Source organism: Dermacentor andersoni, chromosome 10, assembly GCF_023375885.2.
Source record: "Dermacentor andersoni chromosome 10, qqDerAnde1_hic_scaffold, whole genome shotgun sequence".
Taxonomy (NCBI): domain Eukaryota; kingdom Metazoa; phylum Arthropoda; class Arachnida; order Ixodida; family Ixodidae; genus Dermacentor; species Dermacentor andersoni.
In genome coordinates, this window is record NC_092823.1 from 101891336 (window position 1) to 101909445 (window position 18110).

At 43.3% G+C, this 18110-nt stretch overlaps 1 long non-coding RNA gene across 1 annotated transcript; it reads right to left on the minus strand.

The window, feature by feature from the left end:
* Positions 1 to 10828: 10828 nt before the first annotated feature.
* LOC129380294 (uncharacterized) lies at positions 10829 to 17776 on the minus strand. Its single transcript, XR_008608304.2, has 3 exons — positions 17667 to 17776; positions 13339 to 13597; positions 10829 to 11022 (listed from the first exon to the last, which is right to left on the minus strand). It is a non-coding gene; the product is annotated as an uncharacterized lncRNA (long non-coding RNA).
* Positions 17777 to 18110: the final 334 nt, after the last annotated feature.

Here is an 18110-nt window from a genome sequence, read left to right on the forward strand (position 1 = left end):
GCATGGTTTCGTAAAGGCTACTCAACAATAGACCACACTCACACTATCAATGAAGTGATAGTGAAATGTGCGGAATAGAACCAACCCATATATAAAGCTTTCATTTATTACGAGAAAGCGTTTCATTCAGTCGAAACCTCAGCAGTGATTCAGGCCTTAATGGATCAGGTTGTAGACAAGCCGTATGTAAAAATACTGAAAGATATCTATAACGGCTCCACAACCACTTTAGTCCTCCATAAAGAAAGCAACAAAATCCCAATAAAGAGGGGCGTCAGGCAGGGAGATACAATCTCTCCAATGCTATTCACAGCGTGTTTCCAGGAGGTATTCAGAGACCTGGAGTGGAAAAAATTGGAGATAAGAGTTAATGGAGAATACCTTAGTAACTTGCGATTCGCTGATAATATTGTCTTGCTTAGTAACTCAGGGGACCAATTGCAATACATTCTCACTGACCTGGACAGGCAAAGCAGAAGGGTGAAATAACAAATCCTCCACGGTAGGTGAAGTCTGACTTAGGTACACTATGTATATGACATGCTATCGCCAGCAGTCATCGCGGCGCTTAGGCGACGCGATTGAGAATGGTCTAGGCACGCGCGCTGTGTATCTCGATGTCGATCGAAAAAGCCAGTCGTCGCGATAACTGCACGTGATATTATGATTTGCCGCTATCGGTAAGAGCTTTGAAAATCGCAAAGGTTGCCAGAACCATGGTGTGTTCGATAAGACGTAAGGCGAGAGGACGCTTAAAATGGTTTGTTCACCAGCCCATGATTCCGAGCCTATGCGGAGCATGCTTAGCGTGCGTTTTGTTTGTTTGAATTTATTCAGTTTGGCAGTCTACTGTGTAAAGAAAGCTGTTGAAATAAGGAGTCACAGAACAGAAGGCGCCATTTTGCTGGCGCCATGCTTTCGTTATAAATAAATCGCGCGCGTGACGGTGTGTCGCCCATGGATAATCTGCGACCACTGAAGTTGCGTGCAGCACCAATGCTAGTTAGAAACTTTGCCGCAGACAAGCCGCAGCTGCATGCTGCAAGAGGTCAATTGAGCGCGTTATCTTGAACTTAGTGAAAACTCACGAGGAATCCGTGTTTTATGCTGAATAAAGTATGAACCCCATGTAAGCGATCTTGCGCGTGACAGCTACAAGCGATGGAATGGAGATGGCTGTAGCGTTCGCTCGTTGCCTACAAGTCGTACTCCGTGCGAGCAACGATTTTGAGCGACGTCTCCACGATGTAGCCGGTGTGAGGGCTGCAAATACGCGTCGAAACTAGCGCGACGTGTGCTTTAGTAATTCAAGTTTATGTATTTTACTGTAAAATGTAGCGTAAAATATTTCTGAAGGTATTGCAGTAGGTTCTTATTTTTACACGTATGAAAATTCAATCGTTTGCTCGTTCCGTCCGACAATCGATAGTATTTGAGCGATGTACATCGAGTTCCGGCTTTGCGCTATTGGCTAGTCGCTCATAGCACATCCGTGAAAAGGAGCGACGATTTATAGATTTCCAGAACCGAGCGATCTGTTCAAGCGACGGCCCGTTTGGTTGCTCGAAGCCGTCCCTCGTCGCCGTCTCGCACTACATCGCTCTCATGTTGTTTAGCCATAAGACTGAACTGTTTTGGCTCATGTATTGAAATGGTGTGATTATATGTCTGATCTTATGTATCCTGTTGCCGTTTTCAAGCACGGTGCAAATCTGAAAATGTGCTTATGTCTACGAACTCGGTGAATTGTCAAGCATCGAGTTATGCACAGGCATCGAATATAACGGCTGCTGTGTGGAATTACAATTGCAGGCCCGCTTTGCATACGCTTATTGTTTTGGACATGCCTGTGCGTTTGCTAGTATGAGTTGGTGTTTCAGAGTTATGCCATATGAACAGCTGAATCACCCTTCCTCTGGGGGGTTACAAGCGTAATGTGTGCATCTTGCTACTGCATGGCAGATCAAAAATGTGTTTATCGCTGTACAATTTTTAGTGGAGAAAATAAAGTATCAATATAAAAACGTTGCTTTAATTCCGTGTTACCATTCATCTGTCGTACACATAACAAAGAGTTAGTCTCATAAACTAATAACTGCAGTCTATTTGCAACATTTACATGCCTTCAAAAATGCTAGATTTCAAACTGGAGCAGTCGTCGAGTCTGTCAAAAGTGAACTCCAATGCGCACTCCATAAATGAAAATAGGTTGATGCCTTTTAGTAAGCTTAGATGCAGGCCGCAGTGAATTTTCTTGTTATTATTGAAAATGTGGGTAGGCTTGCCATAACAAGCCTTGTTGCCCTTTCTTATACGCTCATATAATATCCAGTCATATCCATAGAACTGGAGAACCATATTTTCCATCCCTACTGAGCATCATGTTTGCAGATATGATCCTCAAATTATGGCTTGAGCAGTGGCACAACTGCAGTTAGTGTGGGGGGCACACTGGGCACGTGCTTTGGATGTGTCACAAGTGGTGTTTGCGACACACCAGACTAATGACAGACTTATGACATCTGACAATGACCAATATTCTATTTATTAGCAGAGTATTTTGACATTTGTGCTGAACGAGGATGAACCGTCGGTCATTTCTTTTTTGTTTAAATCTAAAAATTGAAATAGCTTTAGCAGTTGACTGTTGCAGTCATTTGGATGTTTCGCATGGATTTCAGTAGGAAGACTAAGAACTAAGACATTTTTTAGTGCTATGATCTTGACTGTCCTCATGTTTTACAATCCTCGTGTTGACTTTCGCACGCGATATTTTTCAGTCACCCGCTTTATATAACGCAAGAAGGCAGCTGCAATCACACAAGGATGTCAAAGAGTCAGCACAGGGCGACTTCACGTAGTGCAGAGGAGTAAACGCCAAAGAATCAAAATACATTGCCATGCAATATGGACAAGAAAACTAGAATATGGGTATATTGGATGTACCATTTGACTAATTGTCAACAAAATAGAATTTCAGTATGTCACACCAAGATGAAAATTTTCAAGTGCTCTGGCAGTCATCTTAACATGATATATTTATGTGATGTCTCTGATGGGAAAGTCAAAATCAAGTATGCCCCTGGAGACAAACACATAGGAGCAAGTGTCATTGAAAAGTTAGAAATGTATTTTAAGGAAAGTTGATCAGTTTTGTGGGAAGTGACTACTTTCTATCTTGCCTCAACAGATGTATCCATGTTACAAAAACTAGTGGTACAATGAAATTTCATATTTGATTAGTGACATGATACATACTTCCAATGATCATGGTGCATGTGTTCACTATAAAAAGCAACAGCTCATGCTTGGTTAGGTGCTGACATATATTTAACAATTCACAGCTTTAATAGCTTACATTTAACAGCACTGGAATGCAAGAGGGGAAATACAAACCACAATGATTCTGTATTTTAAATACTGGCAAGAAGCAGGCAGGTATTCATGTCTTCCCTTTTATCTATTTTTTACACCTGATTTTAGAAGTATGCCTTCCTTTTAGGTTATACAAAGGGGAAACATTAGGAGAAAAGGATCCCATGTTTAAGAAGTCATTATCGTTTATGTCCATGCTCACGAAACCAGTTCAATAGAATCGCTCGTGCCTCCCCAAGCGAAAGCAAGGAGCAATTAAGGCCTTTAAATGTGTACACCGTGGTGCACACCTTACGTCTTAGAAGGCGGAGAGTCACTTGGAATTGGAAATTATTTTAAAAATGTAAAATTGTGGTTTCTCCGGTGAAATTGTTATATGATAGCTTCTGGCAGGTATTTGATATTTTGACTAGGGTGACTCAATCTACTTGCCAACCAAGTATGCTAGCGAAGGTAGTGATGCGTTCAGTGCAATGAACTAAGAGCATCTGAGTAAAACACTTCTTCACAAATTGGTGGATGTAAACATGTAGTGTTAAGCAAAAGGCGCTTAGTTTCGTGGCTTCTGAAGAAATGGTTCTATAAGGCAAAATAAAATGAAAGCATTTTTGCACATGGCAAATTTGTGGACTTAAGATAGAGTGCACAGTGAGGTGATGTATTAATCTTCCCAGATACATATATACTTGTTTTGAGACGAAGATTCTGTGTAGTGCGATAATTTTTCTTATTTTAGCGCATCTTAACCACTTCAGTAGGAAAAAAGCTTTGGTTTCTGATGGTTCGTTCATTGTGCAAGTATATGCATAGTCGCAGGTAAAATCCACTTGCATGGGAGGAACATGTGAAACAAGGTAGTGCCACTCTAACTTTATGTTTTACTTTGTTTGTCTTTCTCATGCACTCCCCTGCCGGTACTTATGCTCATCTCGCATTTGATGCATTATATCCATCACATCTGATTTTTGGTTCACACCTGAAGCCATGCTATGCCTTGTTAGATTGAATATTCAACGAGTCGCTATAATTCATCATGTAATTATGCATGCTGTTCCTCAGAAGAACAGCATTCTTACCGTAATGGGAATGAAAAGCTACCATATATCACAAGAAATTTGATGAGCAAGATTTTAATGCCAATGCTTCTTGCAGTTTTATACTCCTTTGCTACACACTAGATAATATTGTAAGTGTTATTTTATTTATTTGTGAGAAAGTGCAATAGACGAATCCCAACAGCACCAGGAATCTACTTTCGTGAGGAGGCCGAGCAAACAGGAAATATGATACGCATCTGTACCGCTTTGAGATCGGGCCGGATATTGCTGCAGAACCACAAGACATAATTAGAAACAATGGGGTGCAGCCCATACATGAATAACTTTATGTGAAATATAAGCAAAGCTAGCTAGACCTGCCGCCTCACATGTGAATGTACAACATTTCTAAATGCACTGTACTCTCAATCAGGAACATACATACGCTGTACAGGACGTTATCAAATGAGCTGCTGTCTTAGAATAAGGCACACAAACAAGTTTCTTGCACAATTTAAATTACCAGCCCCGTGCTTAGCAGCTCATCTGTTAACCTCTGCCATACAAGTGCACACGATTTGTACAAGAAATGCGTTTGCTGGCCAATAATGTGGCGCATATTTCCCTTCGATGGTAATGTCAATACATTGCGAGTTTGCACACGATTGTTCTATGTTTAACTGTCTATTGTATACTTTATATTGAAAAGAAGGAGCCAATTGAAATCGAAGGATATTTCTACACTATAATACTGATGAAACTTTAGAGAATATACTGGTGTTTCAGTGCAAGATGTGTTCTAATATTCATGGGCATCGTTGTAATCTTATTTTATGTGTTTGTCAGTATGTTTGTCAAATTATTATTCAGTTTGTCTTGTGACTGATCAATGAAGATTTTGACCTTTTAATAGAGAAAATGTTTTATTGGAGTAACTCGGCGACTACAGATAACATCCCACTCACCAAGCATAAGTACAGGAGTTTGATTCCCCACATGTAAGCATTGCTAATCACTTCTAACGTGATCATGGATCTACATTGTACCCGCCGTGGTTGCTCAGTGGCTATAGTGTTAGGCTGCTGAGCATGAGGTCGCGGGATCGAGTCCCAGCCACGGCGGCCGCATTTCGATGGCGGCGAAATGCGAAAACACCCGTGTACTTAGATTTAGGTGCACGTTAAAGAAACCCAGCTGGTCAAAATTTCCGGAGTCCTCCTCTACGGCGGGCCTCATAATCAGAAAGTGGTTTTGGTACGTAAAACTCAAAAATTTATTTTAATTTTTGATCTACATCGTGCTTTCACACAATTGGGAAGAGTACTAGCACTGTTCTAAAGGAGTACAAGCACTCTGTTTGGGGGAGTAGAAACACTCGGTTTGGAGGACTAGAAGTACTCGGTTTGTAGGAGTAGAAGCGCTCGTTGTGGAGGAGTACTATTACCTTTGTTGTGAGGGCATTGGCACTCTCCGGAAGAGTACTAGCACTCCATTGCGGTTGAGTAACAGAACTCTGTCAGGGGGAGTAGTCCTACTCTCTTTAAGGAGGGTCGAGCTACTCCCGAGAAGCGAGTGAAATATGGGACAAGCAGATACTCCCTCAAAGAGAGTGCCCAGCACTCTCTTTGTTTTTGGAATGTTTAAATCGCAGCGCTTCATTTTTGCGGTGGCTAAGGCGATGGCGTTTGTGACAGGGTCACTTGTGTAAAACTGAAAACTCGTATGAGGTGATTTTCTAGCAAGAAGATCAATGGATTCGTTGCTATCGAGCCATTTCAATATGTCTGCCAACATCTGGTGAACCTCCTCTCGCAGCTTACACTCGATAGGCATTCAGATGAAAACTGCTAATTGTAACGAATGCGAGCGAATGCTCACGTTCCTTGAAAAGTTGCTCAAATCTGTATTGTAATTTAATATATTACTGGAAAATATAACCCGTATACATTCTCTAAACATGTTACAATAAGAAAACTGGCATGACTTGGGCCACGTAATAACAAACAAATAAATAAATGTGTTTACCTTGCAAAACCTTCTGTCTATATCAAAAAAGTTATACTGCTCTAAGCAAAGAACACTGTGAACAAAAATAAAACCACCTGAGAATTTTCACAGTTTATGTATACTGCTCTAAGCAAAGAACACTGTGAACAAAAATAAAACCACCTGAGAATTTTCACAGTTTATGTGCACTAATATCTCACCATCCATGGATATTTAATCCTATATATGGCAGCATTACCCAGCGGCATTTCCTCGTTTCACTACGTTGGCAAGATGTGGGAGGATTAAGGTGACATGAGGCTATTTTACTGCGCTTCAAAATCTTCTTCTCGTGTGAAAACTCCGCAAAGAGGGTTTAAGAAACTGCCCCACCGAAACAAGTTGGTCACGTGGCGCATACCATGAGGCTGTGCGCTGCGCTAGTGACCGGCCGCGTTCGGTGGGGTCGGCAGTGCTGATGGTTGATGGTTTGTTTGCATCTGTGAAGAGGCGTTCCGTGACAGCTTTTCGTCGATTTGTACGCGGTTGTTCCTTCCAGAAATGTTAATAGGCGGGCCTGAAGCTCAGTGTACCACAGCTTCATATAGGTTAGCTGTGATCACTTTGCTGACAATGATGAATGCAAAAGCAAACATATTCAAGTGTGCGAAAAGGCTTGCCTGGAAGATACTCGTTGACTCGTGATATTGCCTCAGGTTTCTGACTGTGCTTTCGTTTTGCATGACCTTACCTTGTCTTCTTCAGAAACGCGAAATGCAACTTTTATGTCCTTGGGAGTATATGCTGATAATGTCCGGTGTAATGTATGAAAGGACCACGTAGTGACGGCATCAGAAGCCATTGCTCCAGGTACGACGTCCGTGCTAGGCGCAGATGAATGGCATATTCCAGCTTCGTTCCTGTGCGGTGTTGCATTGAGAAAAACCGAGTCCAAGCAACGGTGTTTATCTCTACGGATATCCCCGCCCAAGAAATACGGCAGGACATAAGTATGCGCACTGTAAATAAAGCTTCTTATTGAGCGATGTGAATAGAATTCTTATCGCGCACTTCTGTTTTGATCATGTCGTTGCTTCCGATATTGCATTAACATTATGCTATATCACAGACACTGATTTAGAAGCATGCCTGGTGGCTCCGACTGTGAGAATTCGTTCTCGAGATCAGTGATGTAGCTCCTTTTCACAACCTGGAGACATTGCTTTTACGCTGAGCAAGAGTGCGGTCTAAGAAATGTATGGCTACGCAGTTTTCGATATTTCGGCGGCTCCAGCGTGTCATGCTCGCACGTAATAAATTCTTGCTGCGCTATAACTATTTCGCACAAAGTTAAGTTTGCCACGAAGCACACTCACATTTTTCATTCTTACGGTAACTAACGCACTAGTTTGTGCCTGCAAACGCCCACCGTGTGCTTAGTAGCTTCAGCACTCACAGAATGGAATGCTAATTGTGAAAAATTATGCCAACAACTTTTTTCTCACTGTTCTGAATTAATTGTTTTATGTTGATTGAGGCCTCCTGTTAATTTCAATGCGGCAAATATCACATTAGCGAGAACGTTAGTCGTTATTCTAAAGACAGCACAGGTGCTCAATAGGCGGTTTTGACGCACACAGTATCGTGGCCGTATATATTGGCAGCGTTGCTTCTTGTGTGTCGCGTGAACGTTGGATGTCTTTCAAAGTTCCATATTGGACGCTTCTCACGTGTTTATGTATGTCTATGGTTAATGTGCTTTCATTAAACTCTTCCGTTGAATTTTTTGGCATGGCCTAGCGACGACCTTCCACCGAATTGTCGTGACATCCTCCTACAGCAGAGGCAGGAGCGGAGACGTTTTGGACATCCTCACTCCGATTTAAACAGCCAACAGGAGAGGGACTGGCGTCGTATTCAGATGAATACATACCCCTACCTGCACCACCTACACAGAATACACCCCACGAGGTTCACTGACGAGTGCCCGTGGTGCACAGACACACCCACACTAAAACACATCACATGGGAGTGCCCCAGGAGGCCTCCGCACATAGACAGTCCCATATTACACGAACATCCACTAATGAGGAATAGGCAGTGGGAGGCATGGCTTGCGGACGAGGGTCGGGAGAGCCAGTTGGCTCTTCTGGACCAAGCCCAGCGAGCCGCTCGTGCCAGTGGGGCCCTGGAATAGGGGCTCCAACCATCGTGCCTTATTTTATTTACATCGAATAAAGTTTTACTCTCTCTGTCTGTCCGTTGAATTTGACGCGGTCTTGTGTTTATATTTCGAAATTTGACCAGTAGCCTCTGCATATAAAGATCCTCACGTTAACTGACGCGATACCTCCTTTTATACTGTCGTTGCGCCTCAAGAAACCTCCGTCTCGTGGAAAGTAAAAAATATTAGACAGAAAAAAAAGAACTCGCATGGTTCCACACAAAAGTTCCGCTCGCACGGAGTAAAAATTGTATAAAAAAATGAGGCACGCCGTAGTGGAGGACTCCGGAAATTTCGACCACCTGGGGTTCCTTAACGTGCACCTAAATCTAAGCACACGGGTGTTTTCGCATTTCGCCCCCATCGAAATCCGGCCGCCGTGGCCGGGATTCGATCCCGTGACCTCGTACTCAGCAGCCCAACACCATAGCCACTGAGCAACCACGGCGGGTTGTATAACGATCGTACGAAGTTATAATAAACTGCCAACGGGGGGGTCGCAGAGGACAAGCATCGTACTCCCACATGGCAGTTATTTCCGTTGATAACGGTTAATTGAGCAACAGCTCTGATCGCCTATGAATGCCGTTTATGTACTCTTCTAGAAGAGATGGAGGCAAAATTCTTATACGAGAAAAGCTCAGGCTTCGCATCTCGAAGGGAAGTGCACAATCTGGATGTCTGCCACGCTCAGGTGTTCCAGGCATAAGTGCAGCTTGTCGATTATGGGAAAGAGCTAAGCGGTGTGCATGGTTTCATCCTTTTGGACTGCAGTTCCCGCAGAATTTCACTTGCAAAAGCAGCGTTACCTGTCGGAGCTTGTTTCATCGTAAATGCAACTCGTTTGATAATTCGTTAGCTACAATGCAACCGAATCATAGCCGGCTTTACTGAGTAAATACTGCAATTCGTGAATTACGAAATTACCAATAACGTGATTGATTCCAAGTACCTAGGTATGTACAAGTAATCCATAAGTTAACGTAATACTGCCCAAGAGAGCCCTAAATAAATGTTTTACAATTAAATATTACATTTGCTGTAAAAAATATGCCATGATGCTTTCGGCGAACATCTACGAACATTAGGTTGCAGCATGTTCGAGTATGCTTAAATATGGTAAACCTAAAAGACCTGCAGTTTTGGACAAATCTTGAATTGCATAATATGCACGAAGAACTTATGCGCAGAGGTATGCGACTGCAAAAAAAGGTAAGATAAACGAGTGTCTGGTCTAAGCTACACTTTTATTTAGGCAATACGAAAAACAAAATAATAATCGTAATAATAATAAGTAAATAAGTAACATACTAGTTTTTTCTTCATATTCCTACTTTGCATAGTGCGTATGTTTTGTACGTATTCCGCTGCAGCACAGCCTTATTTCTTAACTATACCATGACCGCGGGCTTTTTAGCCACTCTGCATGAACTTACATTGTCAGGGGAACAAATACTTCACAATGGACAGTTCAGATACACTTCGGCAACTGTGCATTCCACTAAGTACCGCACAAGCTGGAAAAACGTTTCTCTAACACCTGCGGCTCGGCGTGGAATTCACAATTGCGCATCCCTTCCGTACTCTAATTGCGACCGTGCTGCTTGCGACAACTGCGGCTACAAGATGACTGTCAAGCGGTTACTTCTCTGGAGGTCCTCGTGACAGGTAAAAAAAAAATGCTCTAGATGGTGCTTGGCAAGCTATAGGTATTGTTCTCTGGCGGAGGAGGGAGTCCTAGGACATCATCTGGTCTGGAACGTGCTCGACACATTAGGCTTTGAGCGCATTGCTGCAAGATTAAAGGATATGTGGCTTGAGCGATCGACTCTGAAAGTTGTAGCATGTATGATTACGTTTATGTGAAATTTTTTTGTCTTTTTTATGCCTTTTATCGTTCTATCTGTTCTTTATTTCGTTTACCCCATTCACCACAGGGTAGCCAGCCGCTCATTACACTCGCTAACCTGCCTGTCGTCCTCGCTGTTTTTTCTTCCACCTACCCCGTAGCTGATATGCGCGCTTATTTAGGAAGAAATATGGAAAGGAACATATGACGATTCTCTTGAGTGTGAGATAATGCTGAAGACGTAGTAAATAAGTTCAGGACCAGGAAATGAGCAAAAGTCCCACGCATTTTTTTCCGATTTGGCACATGCTAATCTCCAGATAAAGTAACAAAAATAAATGGACAGTGTAGCATAAATGTGGTACAAAAAGTCTCATTTTTATTAATGACATGAAATGCCATCAAAGCTTTTAGATCATTTCAGAAATTTCAAATAGGCCTTTCTACACTGCAAGGGTTTGCTCTGCAATTACCCATGCAGACGGCCCCTTAGAAGCGAGGCGCCCGTCATTTGCCTTCGGGCGCCTCCGGCTTTTCATTTTGTGATGTGCCTGAAAAAAAACAAAGATTCTTCGTAAGTACCTCTGTGACTTGACAGAGTAGTGCAACGGAGAACGCAGTAAAATGCTTTTTTAAGCTCAACCCGACAAATGCACACTGCAAATCTTCAAGCACAAGGGATCTAAAAAGCAATAGTCGTTTTTTCAACCGAGAAAGTGACGTCATAAAGGGAGCAGTTGTGGTCAGGAATTAGCGCGCGTGTTTGTGGTTGCGTGCATGACCACATGCCTAATTTTTGTATTATATTATGTAGAGCATTTTTTTACGCAAGTACATCAAGCGTGTTTGATTGATTAGATAAATTAGGGCAATACTGGCCATGAAAAGTTTTTTTTTTCAATGAGATTACATGGTGCATTTGCTAAGAGCGCGAATTTATTTCTATGAATTTGCTCGAGTGCTGCGCCAGAACCGCAGTTGCTTGAAGTTTAAAAGTTTAAGGGTGTTCAGAACGTTCACCACCTCTTGCGGCGCACTACAACTCTTCAATTGGCGGAAATAGTCGTGTACTCCCCTGCAACATCTATTTTGATCTTAGTACGCTCCTTTCATTAGTTTTCGGCCTCCGGTAATCTTCGTCCTTCGCACGCCCTCCTGCGCTGCTCTCTCTTGAAAGCCATCGGCGACGGGAACAAAGCATGCCGTGCTCTGTTCAAGCACGAAGGTCAATTCGCTCACTGCTGCTGCCGCGCTTCCTCACTGCGGCATTTTGACAGCGAGTTTCCGTGGTCATCAACTGAGATACGTTCATGTTTGCTTGTACGCGCGTGGCACCACGCTTGCTAATTTAGTTGGTATGCCAATGTTTACAAGCTTCCACGGCCTGTGAAACTGCTATCCTTACTTCGTATAGCTGTCCACTAATTAGGTATCGCAATGGATGCTTCGCCTGCGGGCCAAACTGCGGCTTTTTCCTACTACCAGTGTCTAACATCACACATTACGTACTCGTTAACATGTTGGGGAAATACATATAATACTCACCTCAGTTCACTTCAAACTTTGCAAAACCAAGCAATTAGAATAGTCACCTCTAGTACCTTTAGTGCTAGCGCTCTCCTATTGCTACATTATAATAACATTCTGTCTCTCAAAGGAACTGTGTTGTATAATTTGGGTATACTTATTCTTAGGTTATTGAATAGTCAAGTTCCTGCATGTATAATTTCTAAAGCGTGCTTGATGGACGCTAATGTCACTACATTTGCTTTATACAATAATCTCATTTTACCTCAGGTGCGCACCAACTATGGCAAAATATGAGTTAATTTTTCAGCCTTTGCATTCTGGAATTCCATACCACTTTGCATCAAAAATTCGCGTTCAACATATATATATTAAAAATGACCCCCCATCTGAAGAATTTTCTTCTGACAGAAAATAGTTAACTTTTTTTCTTTGTTTTTCTTCTTTCAGCCTCATTACGTGAAATATTCCGCTGTTCTGATACCTTTCTTATTTATTAATGGTCATGTATATTTCTGTTTGTGTTTTTTTTGCATTTATGGTCATATATATATTGAAATTGTTATTTTTGTTGTTGTTTGTATTGCATGTTTGGGTAAAAATTTTTTTTGCTTTACTGTCAATTTCGTGTTTTTCATTTAGTTTCGCTACATTTCTCCTTGCAATTGTATAATTCCCTTCGTGAGGTGTATTGTAAATGCCAATCTTGTTTTCTATTCTCCAGTACTTACTTTCTTCCATGCTTCCTTATATATGATTTTAATGTAGTTCTCCTCGTTGCTTTAGAAAACGCATATTTATATAGTACAGGAGGCCCCTATACAGTCTTTGACTATGGGACCTCGATCTGTATATTATTCTTCTTTATAAACTGTAATCTATATTGAATAAAACAATTTCAAACAGTAATGTACGGGAATGTAGAGATGAAATGAGTTAGGCAGGAACCCGGGCTTTAGCTAGTGGGCGTTCAAACATGACAAACATGCAAAGACAAGTATGATGCTGTAAAATGCCGTAAAAGAAGCTCACATTTTCTATTCAGATGTTTGAGAATGCATGAATTTAAAAGCCTACGGCATTATCAGGTTCTTTTATTCTTTCCGAAGAAGCTTCATTAGCTGTGAAAATCGCGTGACTGCTATGTGTTCGAAAGTAAACTCCTTATTTTTTATGTGTGAACTCAACTATATGCTGCAGGTAAAACGCCATAATTTAGTGAATGATTAAAGATTACCCTATTTATTATATAAATTAACGTGCCTGTCGTGTTTGGTGACGAACATATAGAATATTTTATCACAGAATCCGCCAAAATGGAGACAAGCGCAGACACTAACCTGTTCCGTTTTCTTCATCGCCTGGTAATGAAAGAACAGTAAAGAGTCCTGCAGTGCATCCGGCAGCAGCCAGTCCTAGTCCGATTGTTAGCACCAGCGGTGCAAGGGGACCAGAAACCGCAGCTGCTGGAAGCAGTACTCCGGCCGATATGCCCGTCCCGAGCGCAGCATCATGTCTGTCCTTGCTACTAATGGTTCCCATCTTGCTGGCGCCGACTCGCTCTGTGTCGCTCCTCTTACAGATAACCTCTTCCGCACCCTACAAAAGGAATCAAAATAGACTGTTCAGTCATGCAAGTGTCGGAAGGCACTTATTGGACCTTTGCGTGCTATAAGCAAACGCCGAAATTGCATATGAACGAAAAATTCTTGGTTACCTAAAATATGTGTGCGAAGGCAGCAGAACAATGGCGCTTGTTCTTTTTGACGAGGATACTTTCACCGAGGCAGCAATATTGTAATTCCAGATAGTTGGCTAGTGGTCTGCGGTCCAACGCTACCGCGGTGTGAGGTCGTACACTAAGGCAGGGCATTGTATGCCCACCGTACAAACTTTCTGGGCACGAAGTCTTATTTTAAATGTAGCTATACAATGGTGGCTATCAGGTGGCGCGGGAAATCCATCAAGCAAATTGACACGTGTACTTATCTTTATCGGGCGACCACGTTTCGCCGCCTAACAAATGTAATCGCACAGCGCAGGACGCGCCTGCATGTATCCGAAGTTTCTGGAAAGTTATCGGTGCTTCTATCCGCTGTCTGTTGTCGCCGAACCTTATGTTATCTGATTTCATCGCCTGACGCGAATGGTGTAGAACTTTGTGGAAGGCACGCGGGTCCCAACGATTAATCTGGAACATTCGACGATTGATGTACAAAAGCCGACGCGCTTGACCCGCTGATCAGATTTTTCGACGATCGCCGACTGTGTTCGCCGCTCTCGTTGTGCTATGAGTGTAGCCTGTTTTGTGGGCACATGTTGGCTTAATAAAATCTAGTTTTGCCTTTCACAGTATTGCTGCTGTGTTCTTAACGTCACCACCACGTGACAAAATACACGCCACACAAACCCCAGCTTCTGTTGTGTCCGTGTATGTTGCAGGGCTAAAGTATGCGCAGCGCCCATTTTTCTGGTTGGTGGGGCAGCCACCGAGAGACATGTACTAGTAACGAGCAACAGATCAGCATCAGCGGTACATCGCGCTTCTCAGCTAAATCGGTAAACAAATAGCGCAGCAGGTGCGGTAAGGACAGGTCTTTGAAACACCCGAACAGGCGATCAGGCGCCGCAAGTAGAGCGAGAAGGCTACACCTGGTGCCGAGCGTAGCACCGCGGCTGGCACTCTGGCTAAGAAGGCTAAAAGCTAAAAAAGTCCGGTCTAAAATACCGATTAACAATTTAGCCAAAGTAAAATTAGCTGCAGTCGGCCTTTATCATGAAGCTTCAGCTCCGGAGATGGAAGTTGTATACAAGGCGATGGAGAAATTCTTTTCCAGCGAAGCTTTCCTGGCCTCTTCCTGTGGCTTTGCGTTAATTAAATTGTGGGCTGTTACGTGCCAAAACCACTGTCCGATTATGAGGCACGCCGTAGTGGAGGGCTCCGGAAATTTCGACCACCTGGGGTTCCTTAACGTGCACGTAAATCTAAGTACACGGGTGTTTTCGCATTTCGCCCCCATCGAAATGCGGCCGCCGTGGCCGGGATTCGATACCGCGACCTCATGCTCAGCAGCCCAACACCATAGCCACTGAGCAACCACGGCGGGTTACAACCATTTTAAGCATTCTAACAAGTTTACGTCAGCTACAGACCTATCCAGGGTGTTTCGCGCAGCTTGAACCAAGTATCTTAAAAGAGTGGGTAACCGCAACTGACAAACCAACAACGTCTGGTTTTCATTCATGGGGCGCTCTTTAGAGTATGTTTTATAGTCCGCTTAATTAGTTAATGAAGTGAGATCAACTATGCAAATTAGTTATTATTCACTTTACCGCCAAGGGCATTTCGTTGCGTTGTAGAAGGAATTCAGAAACGACCGATGCAATTTTTGGGGGGCAATGTACAGGCTGCGTGGCGATTTCTTTCGGCGCCTAAAGAAAGCCCGCCAAATATGAAATAAAACCGAATTACTGCGCCCGTGCGCTATCGTATTGCAGCACACTCAACCATGCGTCGAGGCCATCGCTTATCAAGGACGACGGCATTGCTTTTCCGTGTGCCACCGCCACATATTATCGCGCACAGTGAAGCCGATGCCTAGAGCCACGGGCACACGCACGGTTCTTCCGCACGATCGAGAGCGCTGTTATACCGTAGCGCATGTGCGCAGTCACGTGGTTTCATTGCATAGTTCGCAGGCTTTCTTTAAATACCAAAAAAATACACCACGAAAGATGTACGTAGCAACAAAAAAAAATTGGATCGGTCGTTTCTGGATATCCTCTAAAACGCAACGAAACGCACTTGTCCCTAAAGTGAATAATAAAAATTTCGCATAATTCATCTTTGTAAACTAATTAAGCGGAATATAAAAAAACATTCTAAGGGGCGTCAGATGCCGCTTAACCATATGCCTTGGTTTCGTTCAGCGGCGGCTAACCAAGTTTTTTAAAATTTCTTCGTTACGTGAAACACCCTGTATATCACACTATTATGCTTTATTAAACGCTCCTGCTCCTTTTCTGCTCTGGATGCCCGGATAGATGTGGTGCACAGATCTCCGATATCTATATCTTGTGCAGAAGTACGGCTCTTGCAAAGATCATGCGTCAACTTTTCGATGCTTGCGGATATGAGACAATTGTTCTAAAGTAAGACCTAAATAAAAATTCACCTTCTCGCAGTTGCTTGCATTCACTTTTTTTCTAAAGAGCAACACATGTATTTAAATCGGTGCAAGGATGGTCCCTAAAAAGTATTTTATCACTTTTAGGTGCATTTTATTAGGGACATTGAACTTCGCTGCGAGCGAAACCTGTCTCCTGCACACTGCTTGTTTCTTCACTCAATAAGACTACCTCTTTACGACCGCAGCTGAAAGAAGTATAACAACGGCCATAAGAAGTATAAGAACATTATCCCTTCAAAGGAGCATGTTTGAATAGTCGGATCAGAGCACCTTCTTCAGCATAGAGTAAATGCCTGGTCAATACAGCATCTATAATTTAGAAACTATACTTCACCAGCACAAATACAAAACGCGTATTTTACTTTCATATGAAAAAAAACCTAAATTGTATTTTGTGGATCGACGTGACAAAACCAAGCGATACGATGACGAGGCACGCCAGTTTTCTATCCAGGGACTTGCGCAGTGCACATGAAGGCCGGGATGCGCCGGCGGCAGAAGATCGCTACGTGTCCCGGGGTGACGCAGGCGTCGCATGCTTGCTGGTTGTTAGCGGTGCGCACATGAATTTGTACCCCGCTGCCGTGCACCAAAAAAGGGAGCCTATGGCTGTCGGGACAAATGCGTAGGAGAGAACACCGGCAAACAATGCGCCGAAGGTGAAGCAATATTTAGCATTTTAAATTTCTAATATTCCCTGTGTAATATTTACCTCACATTAACCAGAGGTCTACGCACGCGCTAAACCACCACGGTAGGTCACGCCACAAGTGCAGCGATCGTCATTTCACGCCGTACTCGAGGTTAAGCCGCGAGAGATCAGGCTTCTTTGGACAACGCCCAAGTAGCTTCTAAATATCCGTCACTAACCCCGACCGACTCGGTATCTACCCCTATCCCCTTCATTCGCCATGGAGCGCGAAATTGCCCAGAAGCCATATTAAGGCAGCGCCTAGCTCACCGTCCAACAGCAGCCGTGGAAAAGTCTTAACCCTAACGACCACCCTGCAGCTGTTGTTCGCCATGAAGTCAGCGCATCTTCGACGCACATCAACGCATTGAAGAATGACCAAGAATGATCACAAGTTGAATAGAAAGAACACACATTTCTATACTTCTAAGATAACTCGGTAATTCAGAAATGAAGTCGAGCAAGCTTGACATCTAATCCCCCACGCTCACCACTCTGTTTTTCGCATAATAAATGAGAATTTATTTTACTGCTATGTAGATCATTGACCACTTTCGCCTGTCCTTTATCTGTGTTTGGTAGCTTCTAATCAATCGATACAACAACTTCTATCAGATCGCTAACGGTACTGTCCTCTATTTTAAGTACTGAAATGAGGGTGCGTTATCGGCAATCATGTACAGAGCCGTGAACAAAGCACGATTCGAAAAAAAGAAAGAATTCACAGCGGTCGTTACTCAGAACTGTGGTTTTACTAAAATAAGGTCAATAAAAAAAAGCCACTTACCTGTAAAATACCGTTGCGCTCCCGTATCAACCGTACGTGCGCCCCGACTGCCGCAGCAGGGCGTTCTGTCCTGTGCAGCGCTCACGCCTCTGGGTGGAAATGACGTAACATCACCGCGCCTCCTCCTTACTCTAACTCCTGGCCGTTGGCTCTTTCTCTTGTCGCGCACTCTCTCCCGCACCAGAGTCACGCGACGTGTATTGGCGCATGGATATTTTGTATATTTTAGGCCTGTTTCTTTAGACTACACGGTGCAAGCATTAGGCAAGGACCTACGGAGTCGCCGTCGGTCGGAAGCGCATCGCATGCGTAGTCTGACTGTACTACGGTTTAGTGGGGCGACCGGCTGCTTTCCAATGAGGCGCGCGACGACGACAAATACTGTGGGGGCGCTGCAAGCGAAGTGGATTGGACGGCATGAAGTTCGCGCCATTGGAAACTGCT